Here is a 14,115-nt window from a genome sequence, read left to right on the forward strand (position 1 = left end):
ACTTCAAGAAGGTCTTGAACAGCCAAACATACCCATCCGTGTCTTCGTTCCGGACGAGCCCGCAGCCAAACTGCAACGACTGATTATGGTTATTATTCCTATGAATGAAGCGCATGGCATCTTGTACATATTGGTGAGGTACGTCGCGTCGAATGAAATGCAATCTCGGAAATGTTTGTAGGCTCTCCTTGCATCACCATCCACCCAGTACATGTTCCTGACACGGTCCTCATCGTCCAACCTTATCCTGTAGAAGAAATCTGGATCTTCTTTCGCTTTCTCATCGAAGTAGGCAATTGTGGCATCTATGTCTGCCAACTTGCTCTCTCTATGGTACTTGGCCTGTAGGTTTGGGACGTCAGCTGGTATGTACGGCATGCTACTCAGTTTCCCCTTTTTGCTGTGGATGAGAGATAGTATCTGTACCATTCTTGATGGACCGACGTTACTATCATGTAGCAGCTTTACGAATTGCCTTTCGACGGGGGTGAACCCTCTGTGGGCGGTCAGAAATTTTACCAGGTCGAACTTCTTTATGAGTTGGTGGTTGTGCTTGTCAAAATATTCAGTGACCACCCACTGTGTACCATCTACGTTCAGCTTACACCGGACAGGGCATTCAGTCTTGAGAATGATACCTCTCTTTCGTTCCGGAATGACAGGCGCAACACTTTTCCCCTTCTTGTTCCTCCGTGCCTTGTGGCACCTCATCTCACCTCTGCTGTATTCGTTAGTTTTCTTAATTTTTCTATGGTATTCGGCGTTGACCGCAAATCCATGGAACTTTGCATATGTCTGGTAGAATTCCTTTGCTTCTTCGAATGATTCAAATCTCTGCCCAACGTACGGTGGCTGAGGTACCATGATCTCTGATTGCCCACCATCTTCATCCCCTTGTGCGTCGTCGTCAGTTTCATCATTCACTTCAGCATCGGCGGTAGTTCCATCTACTTGAATGTTGGCAGTGCTTGTGTTCAAAGGGGTGCTTGTCGGCATTGCTGGAATGATTGCCATTCCCGACTCTGACTCGAAATTCTTTGCGGCATGATTGTCTGCTGGCTGGTGGAATGCGTCTTCAGTGTGCTCAGAGCTCCCCGCAGTAGATGTCCCCGTGCCGCTGTTCACTGCAGTTGTAGGCCCTGTAATAGAAAAAACAGGTACGAGAGTAAGATTTTTGTTTGAATAACATGTGTATCGCAACGGATCACACCATCTTCGAGTGAGTTGGCATGACATCATTTCAAACAGCAAGCCGTGAGGCTGCGCATGGACATGTATGGCAGCTGTAACTATCCGGTCATGGCAGCTACTGTTCAACAAACATGGCAACTACTGTTTTGCCTACAAATAACTACAAATAACAAATGTAGTGCTGTTTTTGTGGTTCAGTTTTTCTCCTTGCCTTGTTGTGCTGCATTTGACCATCTTGTGTGGTCTGTGACACCAAAATGACATGCTCCACCTGCAGTTTGTGAAGCTTGCCACGAGACGTTTGCCGGATTACCACCAGCGCAATAACCTGCAACCATAGTAGTGGTTGGTCAATTCATGGCAAATGCAGTTTGTGCTAGCACGGCATCTGCAGTTGCCCCTGATGTGGCAACTGCAGTTTTACTGGCATGGCAACTGTAGTTGCATCGGTATGGCAACCGCAGTTGTTCCTTCATGGCAACTGCAGTTGCCATGGCATGGCAACCGCAGTTGTTCCTCCATGGCAACTGCAGGTGTCTATGGATGGCAACAACATTTGCCCAGGGATGACAAGTGTAGTTTTTAATTCATGGCAATTGTAGATGTCCAGTCATGGCAATTGTAGATGTCAACTATGCTCCTTCTGCTAATTGAGCATCCGCAACTTCACTTTTTTATGAACTCACCTGTGTATGACGTCGATGGCAGGTACATGGGAGCTGCCTGAAGCCACGTGCTGCATGAACGCTCTGCATTTTCACCCGTGATAACTCGTGAGTCATTTTGCCAGTTTTTTTTGCATGTTCATTTTTCATGTCCACAGCAGTATGTGCTCTTTTTCGTTTTGCATTACCTTGATTAGCCATACTAGCTAGTTGAAGTTGGCTGCCCGCACATTTATCAGTGTTAGCGCCTTGTGACTGAACTTGCCACGGGGGCCCCCTAAGAGTGTTTTGTTCATAAGAACCTGCGAAAAAATGAGAGTGTACGACATAAGTAGAATGTCATCTTCATCGTTGCGAAGATGGCAACTGTTCTCTTCTTTTGTTATCACGCATCATACCTACGCCTGCATACTGTTCTAGTAGTGGCAGCAACGGCCCCACAGAGATGAGTTGACTGTACTTTGATGCATCCCAAGGGGGCGTTTCCGGCCTTTGAGAACCCCAAGCATCAGCGCCATCTTCGTGATTCATTCTTTCCATGTCTCGCTTCTTTCCGATGTGCTCTCAATCACTGCATGAACAAGAAGGCATCAACAATCCACAAGAATTGTATTCTTCTGCTGCTTGCACATAGAATATAGGGATGTCAAGCAACAGGTCAAAATAGGTGGCAGCTACTGACAACGAAAGGTGGCAACTGTCGTTATACACAAGTGACAATTAATTTTTCCCAACCCCTTCATTCCAAAAATTGTCCTTCCTGTCCTTTTTAGGGATTCATACTCATCCATTTCATACGCAACTACCTGCGTCAATTAAACTAGGAACTTAAGCTGATCTCAACACGTAGATCACAAAACTACTGGATCTCGGAACTACTGGTGTTGCCACCCCCCTATAGCATGGATCCAGTACAAGATCGGGGAGATTTTTAGCCTGAAGGATGAGAAGGATGAGATAGGGAGATTTTCACCTGATTTTAGTTGATCGTCTCTAAAGGGCTGGGTTGGAGTGGGGGCTGGGGGTGGGGAGGGTTGGGGTGTGGTTTGCGGTGGGTTTGCCCTACGGATCTGCTCTGGTTGCCATGGCAACCAGAGAAGGCCGGCGACGGAGGTAGGGGTTCGAGAGGTGGGGGACGATGGCGGCAGTCGAGAGAGGCGATCGAGCGGAGGACGTGAACGGCTCGGTCGTGCGGGCAGCGGGTCGTGTGGCCCGGACGGTGCGCTCCCAAGAAAGGCACCCTCGTGGTGGTGCTCACGAACCAGTACGTGCTCGCGCACTACGACCTGCACGACGCGGACGCCGGCGCCGGGGACGCCTACTCGGTGACACTGAGCGTGAGTGCCCCGGCCAGTGCTACGGTTACAACCCAATATTACATGTACTGATTTTATGCTTCACTGAAAGAGGGTCAGGTTTTCTGACCTTTTTGCTCATATGTTCATGTATTTGCATGCAAAGGAAAGCGTAAATTTTCTTCTTTTGCCAGTATATTGGATGCATGCCAGAATTCAATTTTGGTTCTTTAAATACTTCCAGGGATTATGAAGGGGATTATCTTTATAACTTCCTAATTGACTTGCAGCAAGGAACTAGCAGTGCTGGATTGGAGACTATACCTTCTTTCCAGTGAGGTAACCGAAAAGGCTAACTATACACTAACCCTTTTGTATGATCTGTTGTTATGCACTCTTACTGGATTCATTTTTTTCCCATACAATGTTGTTTCGCCAGATGTTTCTACACTGGAGCACCTTCGGTCATTTGTGCACCTACAGGTGTTATGCGTAATCCAGATTATACAAGTTTGATATTTTCTTCAGAATAACAATCTTCATTTTGAGTCACACCATTGGTTCAATGCCAAAATCTGTCTGAGCACTTTTATATGCCTTTAGACATTGTCACAGGATTAATGTAAATACCTTTTCCTCTCCTGACAGCTCTCTTAAATCACCCCATTAATTTTGATAATGACAACATAGTATTGCAGAAGTAACTCACATTATAGAACAATCTTGCATTACTACACCCGTGGAGCATCACTATGTATGATTGCACCTTAGTTCCTCATAGTTGGTGAACTGAAACATTGCTGCTATGAAAGAACTTTAGCATCTGATTTGTGCATTCCATGAATGACATGGTTATGCTTAGGTAGTTGGTAGTTTCTACTCGCAAAATGGAAAACTATATTACGTTTTGTGTGGTCAGTAAAAAATAACAAGTCATGTATTTTGAGGTCCTAATGTTTGTGATCTTGAACCAAAATATTTTCTATAATGATATTATCTTCTAGAGATTGCTTCTGCTTAATATTTTCCGTGCGCATTATAGTCGCTTTCTACAAATTCCCACCGCAACGCGCGGGGTATCTTCTAGTTATTAATGATCGAGAGTCGCTTTCCGCACTGTTGGGGAAGAGAAGAGGAGGTGGAGCGGCAACCGGGCCACGACGGCACTATGAGAAGCCACTAGTGGCTTACTCAGCAGCAGGAGCTCACACATAATCTCTTCTTCTTCTCTGGATGAAAATCAAATCTCTTTGCGGAGATAAGATCCAGGGCCGGGTGTACGATCAGCACCACCCCCAGTCCGGAGCCCCTATAAATCCACCGGCGTCTCCGCTCCGGCTCCCCTCGACGACGACGGACAACAGAGCAGCACAGTACTACTCTGCTTTGGATCAAGAACAGACGACGGTCATCGATGGCTGCGTTTGCTGCCGTGACCATGCCACTCCCAGGTCGCGTCTCCGGATCACGGTGGCGCGTGGTGGCGCGGGCTTCTGCGACGATGGCGGCACCGGCGGGGAGGACGCACTACGAGGTGCTCGGGGTGGGCTCGTGGGCCAGCAGCGCGGAGATCAAGGCAGCGTACCGGCGCCTGGGGAGGGAGGTGCACCCGGACGCCGTCGGAGGAGTCGACGGCGAGGGGTTCGTCTGGCTGCGCGCGGCCTACGCCACGCTGGCCGACCCCGACGAGCGCGCGCTACGACCGGGACGTGGCCGGCCGCGCCGCGGCGATGATGGTGCGGCGGGCTGGGACGGCGGGGCCTGCATTCCGGCAGAGGACGCGGGAGACGGACCAGTGCTGGTAGGACGGCCGGACACACGCATGCCCTGCTTTCCCGTTCCCCAGGCCGCCGGCCATTTGGTGCGGCATGTAAATCAATTCAGGCCTAATCCTTAAGGAATATACACTAGCTCTTTGGTTTGACAAGGAATTAATGAGTACTGCAATCATGCATGTCAGATCATTTTTGAGAGATTGTCACATCAGGATAATTTCGGCAGCGTGAAAAAAGAATATTGTCATATTATTTTTGCGAGAGAAAGAACATTGTAATCATGTGACCAAATTATTTCCCTGAGGAGGAGTAAATCGTTACCGTCGAGCAAGAAACTGCCAAAATCCACATCGAAAAAAGACAATCATAGTAATTACAAGGTGAAAAAACCCGAAGAATAAACAATTGGATGGGCTTCCTTCGATTTCTTCCAAGTATGAACTTCCTTACTGATAGGGTGATTCGGTGCTGCTGCTCGAATAAAATTATTTGATAAAACCCGAATTGAAACAACCGTACAGTATGGTGAGTGTATATTTTTTTCCTTTAGAAACCGGATGTATCACATAGCAATCAAGATTAATTCAGCAGTAGGTAGATCGTCTAGTCTTCGCCTGTTTTTTCAACAAGATTTCCAATGTAACAGAACCAGAACGATCCTGAGCTACTGCCTGCTGTATAGTATCATTCAGTCCAATTTCTTTCCAAACCTCCTCTGCATGCTTACAACTGAACAGGGTATGTTGGATGTGAGTAAAGTCTATTTCAAACCTTGAACTAGTAGAGCACGTCGGAAAAGAACCCTGAACTCTAAATCCCTGAAGTTGATACCCCGTATTCATTGATCCCGATCAATTTTGACCCTAGACCTGTTTGGTACACTGAGAAAAGGCCGATCCCAACCGAGATCACAAGCTACTCTCACTGACATCCCTGGCCCACATGTCATATCCATCTTCCCCAAAATTTTCCGCTTTAGCTGCCATACGTCCTCCTGTTGCTATATGCGTGTTCCCGAGCGGCTTGTTAAACTTGACAGAGGAGCTTGCGCCAATGTTGACTCCTGCAATACGAAAACCACAGGCTGCAACCACACCGTTTTGGCGTCGGCTGGATCCATGGCGTCGTCAGTCGTGATGCCTGAACCTCTCTCTGCCGCAACTATGAGGATGGTGCTCTCCCCGGCATGCGTACTTTTGCCCCATGGACGTCGGGACGTCGAGGCAGCACGCGTTTGCCAAGGGGTGGCGTGTTTGAGAAATCAATCAGCTAGCTTCGGTTGCTAGCTAGCCTCGCCGTACTTGCTCCATAGAGGACTTTGATCAGCCCTGAATTTGCGCATCTTGCTGTGTCTGGTCAGTTTGCAAACTAACTGCGTTAAGTTTTGTACATGTGTGATCCTCGGAAAGAATTCGCCGGCTCGCGTCAGCGTGCCCGCATTCTCTAGTCCGGGACGGGCCTGTGGTGTTCTCGCCGGGCTGCATGGTTGCTTTGTCGTCGTCGTCAGGCAGGGGTAGCACTAGCAGCCGTTGACACCACACTAGTAAGCAATGTGAGAAAAGACATGGAGGAAAGTGCGATGATTAAGAGCGGGAAGCCTTCGTGTGGCAACATGCGACGACATCGAGAAGGTCAGCCTCCCAAGCGCCAGAGCAGCAGAACTAACAGGAGTAGGCCGTTGTGCAGCAGCTCATCGGAGACGAACACGGGAGGTCCGAGCTCTTGCTCCCGCGCTTCGACGGCTGGGTCGTGATCGGGACAAGGAGTCGCCGTGCCAAGCATCTCCTTTGTAAGCCGCCGCCTGAAGACAGAGTGAGTGGATCTGAAGTGAATTTGTGTGAGAGAGAGACAAGGGAAGTAGATGAATATTACACGTGGGACCACATAGTCAGTGAGAGTAATCCGGCCGGATTCTCCACTTCCGGATACAACAAACAAGATTTTACTCTGGCAAGGTTATGATTGACCGGGATCACTGAATACAGGGTATCGATTTCAGGGATTGAGAGGTCATGGTTCATTTCCCATCCGATGTATGAGTTCAAGGTTCAAGACAGACTTTACTCGTTGGATGTCTTCATGCCCAATTCTGCACCTTGAGCATTGGGGTAAGACTGGGATGTGCCGTCCGGCTACACCCAAGCACACCTTTAAGGACCTTCCACCCGAAGTGTTTAATCTTGCCTGGTAATTGAAGTTGCCAGAGGTTTTTCCATGTGGGGTTTATGTGCACATTGTCTTGTCCGTCCGCCCTACTCATCTGATGCCCGAACTGATGGTGTAACTCGACATGGTAAGCTGACCGAGCCGAGTAGGTTCCTGATCTGGTATGATGCCAAGCTACAAAGTCGTCTATCGCCTCAGTCCAGAGAGGAATTTGTAAGATTCTGAATAGTAAGCGTTCCGAAGAGTAAGCTAAGGGATAAAGTATCAACATGCATGTCTCCTTCCAACATTCAAAAAAAAAAAGTTTGCCCAAATCTCAAGGTTACTTAAAAAGACTATTTTCATACATTCACGACCAACATATTCTAATATCTATTCTCCCAATGCGTCAAATAAGATATCAGGACAATCTAATCTTTTTGTAAACTTTTTTAGGGGATGTATCGAAACAAAACTCATAAATAATCTACCAAATCATGTTGATATTTTAAGGATGCATGGGAAAAAGATACTTACAAATACATAAGCGTAAATTTATTTGTGGAGCGTTGTGATAATATTAGTATGGTAAGATCCCTGGTCAAATCCATTGGGACAATACTTTAGCAAATATCCAAACTAAATCAGGAGCCGTGTGGACGCACCGGCGCCGGGTACTTATTTGACGCATTGGGAGAATAGATATTAGAATAATAGTACAGGACAAACCTTGTGCGCGCCTACTTGCAGAGACAACGCAGAGCACCGCCCTCAAGAGTCTGGACGTAAGAGGGATTTCTGACGGCATAAAATTCAACGTGGGTGTACACGGATGTGATGATAAGAAGTCTGTCAAACAAGTTAGGCAAACACTAGCATCTTGGACCCTCTGGATGCAGAAGAAAACGGGTACTTGGTCATCACGGTCAAAGGGCAGTAAAATCAGGAGGGTTGTATTAGAATCTAGCTGAACACGGTGCAGAAAATTCAGAGATTTGCTTACACAGAAGTAGCGATCATCGGTGATTTTATAATGTATTGTATTCCCCCTAAAACTGTATACAGAACAAAAACAGGTCCTTGGTCGTGACTAGCGCAGGGCAGAAAAATCAGAGGTCACGATGGATCACTACATAAAGCGTACCTAGCTTTCACTTTCAGACAGACTAGTTAGGGGCGGCAGTCACCAGATTCAGATAACCATAAACACAAAAATAATAAGTCCCTTGAAAGTCCACACGATAATAGAATGTGTCACATATTATTGTCGCAATGCAGAACATGAGCTTGAACACGGTTACATACTAAGTATCATGGCAATGATCATTAACAATAAACATAATTGCTACAAAAGGAGCGTATGGGATTAACGAACCACCACACATGATGCCGTCCTAGACAACCGTTTGTGATACACTACCAGGCTGCAAACATTTTCAGCGGAAAAGACGTTTGTGATGGATCATCCTATCTAAGAAAATTCCTTGGGACGAATCGCGTGTGTTGCACAATACAAACGCAATCATTTTCTTTAACAAAATTGTGTGGGTTGTTCAACACATCTCACATGATTTCTTGGAATGCATCATGTGTGTTGCGCAGTATTAACATAAATGTTTTCTTTAGAAAAAATAGGATGTTCGGCACATCTCACACGGCTTGCCCCGTCTGATTGTTTGTGATAGCTGTCCCAATCGGACACATGCACTTTCGCGCTTATCGTGTGTGATCGGAGGACCTATCACAGATGATTAATCTAGGTTGTGTCCAATGAAGCTCCCTATTGCCAACCTTCGCAAGGTGGCAGTTTAGAATTGCGTCAGCGAAAGGGGGTCCAAACCATTTCTATAGGACGGCTATGCACTAATAACTCATGCATGTTTTTTTTGTAAGCCCTAGAATCATCTTTTTAGTCACATCAGAACTTGGTAGTCATCAAGAATATCTACCAAGTTACTTGATTCATGCACAATAAACAAGCTCCACAAATTATGGAGATATTTAATGATGCATGGGAAAAAGATACATTACAAATACACTAGTGTAAATTTGTCTATGTATCGTTGTGATAATATTATTTTTCTAAGATCCTTGCTAAAATCCATTTTAAGAAAAAATAAACTAGCAAATATCCAAACAAAATAATATTTGCTTGCCAAATGCTGCAAGTTACTTAGCACTACAATTTTTTAACAATAAATACTATAATTGTATGAATTTGTCATTATAAAATACATGAACATGTTTGTATATTCTAAATGTTTCGGATTATACTTAAAATTAGCATTATAATAGAATATATATAATTAGATTTTATTTAGCAGACTAGAAAAGCTTAATATAAGTATGAGAAATAATTTCAATACAAAAAGAAGATGTGTGTAGGGATGATTTATTTTGATATTTTAATATATATATGTATATGACTGTTACGGTGATTGTCGATTTTAGGAGCCGGCCATCCACCCAAATCTAACGGTGAGAAAATAGGAGTTATGAGGAGTTATAAAACTAAAATTACAAGATATTACAAAAAAAATTAATGGGACCGGTTAGTTTTTCCAAGGGTAGATCCGTCATTTTCTATGGAAAAATCTTTATTAAATTTGGTTACTCCATTAAATTTGGAGGTGCTTCGGATAATAGTGGAGGTGATAATGTAGCAGCAGAATATTCGGGAGGGGCGATAGAGACGCGAGTGATAAGGGTTCATCTATTGACGACCAAATTTTTTGATTCCTCTATTAAATTCATAAATGTTTGACCGAAATTCACGCGATAAAGGTTGATACATTAATCAGACTGTAGGAGCCACGACGACCAAATTTTTGGCCTGTCTGTTTCTAGTCTGGCACTGGCTAAGGCGCCTGCTAGGCGTCATCCGGAGTTATCAGCCGCCTTATCTACCGTCCGATGTGATTAATCGAGGCCATCAGTTTGTATCCCCAGATTGCAGCGCGCCCGCAGCCCCGCAGCATTAGCAGAGACAAAACCGCTCCATAGCAGACGCTACCGTACATCAGAGCGAGCAGCGGTCGCTGTCGGCCACTTGCAGCACCGTCGGTGTCGCGGTGGAGCTGCAATGGAACATCGTCAGAGGTCGCCACTGCTGTGATGGAGCATTGCATGGCCGACGGTGCCATGGTGGAGCTGCAATGAAAATCACCGAGGGGCGTCACTGCTACAGCGGAGCATCGCCGGACCGCCGACGTCGTGGTGCTGCGATGAAGGTTCTGTAACACCGGTGATGAAGTTGTTTTGTAGCAGGCGTTGGCCCACTGCCATACCCCGGCGGAGGTTGAGCTGTAATGGAACGTCGCCGGAGGTCGCTGCAGCTGTAATGGATCATCGCTTGGCCGACGGCGTCGTAGTGGAGCTGCAATGAAACAGCACCGGGGGTCATCGCTGCTACGGTGGAGCATTGCCGGACCGCCGGCGTCATGGTGCTGCGATGAAGCTTCTATGATTTGTGATGCAGCAAGCGCTGGCCCGCTGCCATACCCCGGCAGAGGTTGAGTTGCCGCCGGTGGCTGTAGGCGCCCTTGATACAGCCGGTTGCGCAACCCCCTCACCAAGTTGCGTTGCAGCAAGCGTCGCCGGCGAGGACGCCCCATTGCTCACAGTGACGACGGATGCAACAGCGATGCCGGTGTCGTCCTCTATTACTGCAGCAACGGTGTTGTTGCCAAAGCGGGCTCCGCAACAGCGGCAGTGGTGGCAGCAGATCCTTGCGGTGTGGTGGTCGGAGACAAGTGCAACGGAGGTGGTGGTGTGGTGTGGTGTGACGAGTGATGATGGAGAAAACTAACGGTAGGAGGAAGAAGAAAACTGCTGGTGGCGAGGGGATTTGTGTGGACGGGCTTCACGGGGTAAAAGGATAAGGCTGGATGTCTATCGCGGTGGCTGGGCCCAAACAGAGACACGCCATAAGGCTGGATGTCTATCGCGGTGGCTGGGCTCAAACAGAGACACGCGTTGTCTTATGGAGGAGGGTGATGACGCGAAAGATCAGTCGGGCAAAAAGAAGTGTTTTCCACGGGCTAATGCGATCTCTTTGGCCGTAATATTTTTTTAACACACAAGTGTTCATACATATGCTCATATCATCTTGAGATTTTGCGAATCACCAAAGGCGCCTCGTCATCAATGAGAATGTCTCTTCCACTGGAAACGCATCGTAAGAAATCCTGAAATAAATTTAGAAATAATATGAGCAGCAGGACTTACCCTGATGGCCTGGGAATACCATTGTCCATCTAACCATCCAACCACATTTTGTTTCGCTTTGGCCAAGATAATTGACTGCTAACTTTCAACTTTATTTTACTGGGCCCATGAATTTTTCATTATTCTAGAAAATACGAGTTCAAATATTTGTAAGACTAATATGATCACAATTGATGTTTCGTTGCAAACCAGTTAAGAACAAAATGGTACGTGTTAAAAAAATTAGTTACCACCCGCATGGATAGTCCGAACCCAAAACAACATTCACATGGTCGCCAGATAGGCAGTCCCAATAGTAACTGAAAGATCGTGGATGTCGCCTAGACGGGGGGAGGGGGGGGGGGTTGAATAGGCGCTTCAAAATAATTACGGTTTAGGCTTGAACAAATGCGGAATAAACCTAGCGGTTAATTTGTCGAGTACAAAACCTAAAACAACTAGGCTCACCTATATGCACCAACAACTTATGCTAAACAAGATAAGCAACTATGAGATAGCAAGATATATGACAAAGAACAATATGGCTATCACCAAGTAAAGTGCATAAGTAAAGGGCTCGGGTAAGAGATAACCGAGGCACGCGGAGACGATGATGTATCCCGAAGTTCACACCCTTGCGGATGCTAATCTCCGTTTGAAGCGGTGTGGAGGCACAATGCTCCCCAAGAAGCCACTAGTGCCACCGTAATCTCCTCACGCCCTCGCACAATGCAAGATGCCGTGATTCCACTAAGGGACCTTTGAGGGCGGTCACCGAACCCGTACAAATGGCAACCCTTGGGGGCAGTCACCGAACCCGTACACTTTGGCAACCCTTGGGGGCGGTCACCGGAACCCGTCAAATTGTTCGGGGCGATCTCCATAACCTAATTGGAGACCCCGACGCTTGCCCGGAGCTTTACACCACAATGATTGAGCTCCGAACACCACCAACCGTCTAGGGCGCCAAGACACCCAAGAGGAACAAGCTCTAGGGTGCCCAAACACCCAAGAGAATAAGTTTCTCAAACTTCACTTCCACGTATCACCGAGGAGAACTCAAACCGATGCACCAAATGCAATGACAAGGGCACACGGAGTGCCCAAGTCCTTCTCTCCCAAATCCCACCAAAGCAACTAATGCTAGGGAGGAAAATGAGAGGAAGAACGAAAGAAGAATACGAAGAACTCCAAGATCTAGATCCAAGGGGTTCCCCTCACTTAGAGGAGAAAGTGATTGGTGGAAACGTGGATCTAGATCTCCTCTCTTTTTTCCCTCAAAAACTAGCAAGAATCCATGGAGGGATTGAGAGTTAGCAAGCTCGAAGAAGGTCAACAATGAGGGAAGAACACGAGCTCAAAGGATAAGGTTCAATGGGGAAGAAGACCCCCTTTTAGGTGGGAAAAAATCCAACCGTTATGCTCACAGCCCGCACAGAGCGGTACTACCGCTCCAAGGAGCGGTACTACCGCTAGGGCGGTAATACCCCTTCGAAACACAACAACGAGGAGGCAAAAAGGCCAGAAGAACCGTCGGAGCGGTAGTACCACTCGTCCTCACGATACTACCGCTCGACCTCACGGTACTATCGCAAATGGTAGCGGTACTACTGCTTGCGAGCGGTCCTAAAAAAATACTTTTGTGCCTACTTCCGCTGAGCAAAACACGAGATTTTGGTCCGGAGCGGTACTACCGCTTAGGAGCCGCGGTAGTACTGCTCTGGGGCGGTACTACCGCTCAGGAGCCGCGGTAGTACTGCTCTCGAGCGGTAGTAAAAAATTACATCTGCTCTAGTCGCGGTAGTACCGCTGCAGCCTTTACCAAAACAGCCTCAAATTTTGCAAACGGACTCCGAATTCAACAAAACCAAGTTTGTTGGAAAGCTAACGACATGGGCTAACACAATCTTGATAGAAATATCAAGAATAAGCAAATGAGAAAAGTCCCATAAGAAAATGGTGATAACCCTTCATCGGATAACACCGGTAAAACCTCCAACACCGAAAACATCATAGAAGACGCATGCGAACTCCGCTTTCGATGAACTCAAGCTTGTCATCAAGATGACCATAAGCTCTAATACTCACAAAGATAATCAAACAAGAACCAAGAAACATGATGCAAGGACGCAATGGTTTGAGCTCTCTACGGACGATATGATCAAGCAACTCATCGAGAGCCCCCCTTGATAGTACGACAATCGATCCTAAAACCCGGTCTCCGAACTACCACCATGAGACCGATAAAATAGAAAACATATCAAGGGCAAACCTTTGCCTTGCACAAAGTCCAGTTGAGCTAGATGATGACGGTCTACTCCTCCTCAAGATGGACCACCTCTCTTGATTGCGTTGGCTCGATGAAGACTAGTTGATTGCTCCCCCATACTCCACTATGGGTGAGCCACTCTTCCGCTCATCTTCACAAGTCCATTGTCACCACAATGGACGGCAAGCTTCAAGCACTTGATCCTTTCATGATGCATCACTTGAACTTGCACACCGCAACCTAACCCCACAAAGAACTCCCACGAAGGCCATGGGTTAGCACACAAAGCGTAATGGACAATGCTTACCATACCATGGGATCACTTGATCCCTCGGTACATCTTGTACGCTTTGTGTGTTGAATCTTTCCAACTCTCTTCATTTGGATGATGTCTTGAAGGTGGACATGAATGATCACATAATCTTCTTCTTCAAGACATGCTTGCCATAAGCTCAACACTCACATGACCGATCTTTGGATAATTCCTTAATAACACCATGGTCATCACAAACTCTCCTTGAAACCAACAAATGGACTCCAAGAAAAGCCTATGGAAAAATCCTTCAACA

The 14,115-nt window shown here is 46.7% G+C and overlaps 1 pseudogene; it reads left to right on the plus strand.

Moving 5' to 3' along the window:
- Positions 1-4,331: 4,331 nt before the first annotated feature.
- On the plus strand, positions 4,332-5,217 carry LOC119341600 (annotated as a pseudogene).
- The last annotated feature ends 8,898 nt before the right edge of the window (positions 5,218-14,115 follow it).

This window comes from Triticum dicoccoides, chromosome 7B (genome assembly GCF_002162155.2).
Source record: "Triticum dicoccoides isolate Atlit2015 ecotype Zavitan chromosome 7B, WEW_v2.0, whole genome shotgun sequence".
NCBI lineage: Eukaryota > Viridiplantae > Streptophyta > Magnoliopsida > Poales > Poaceae > Triticum > Triticum dicoccoides.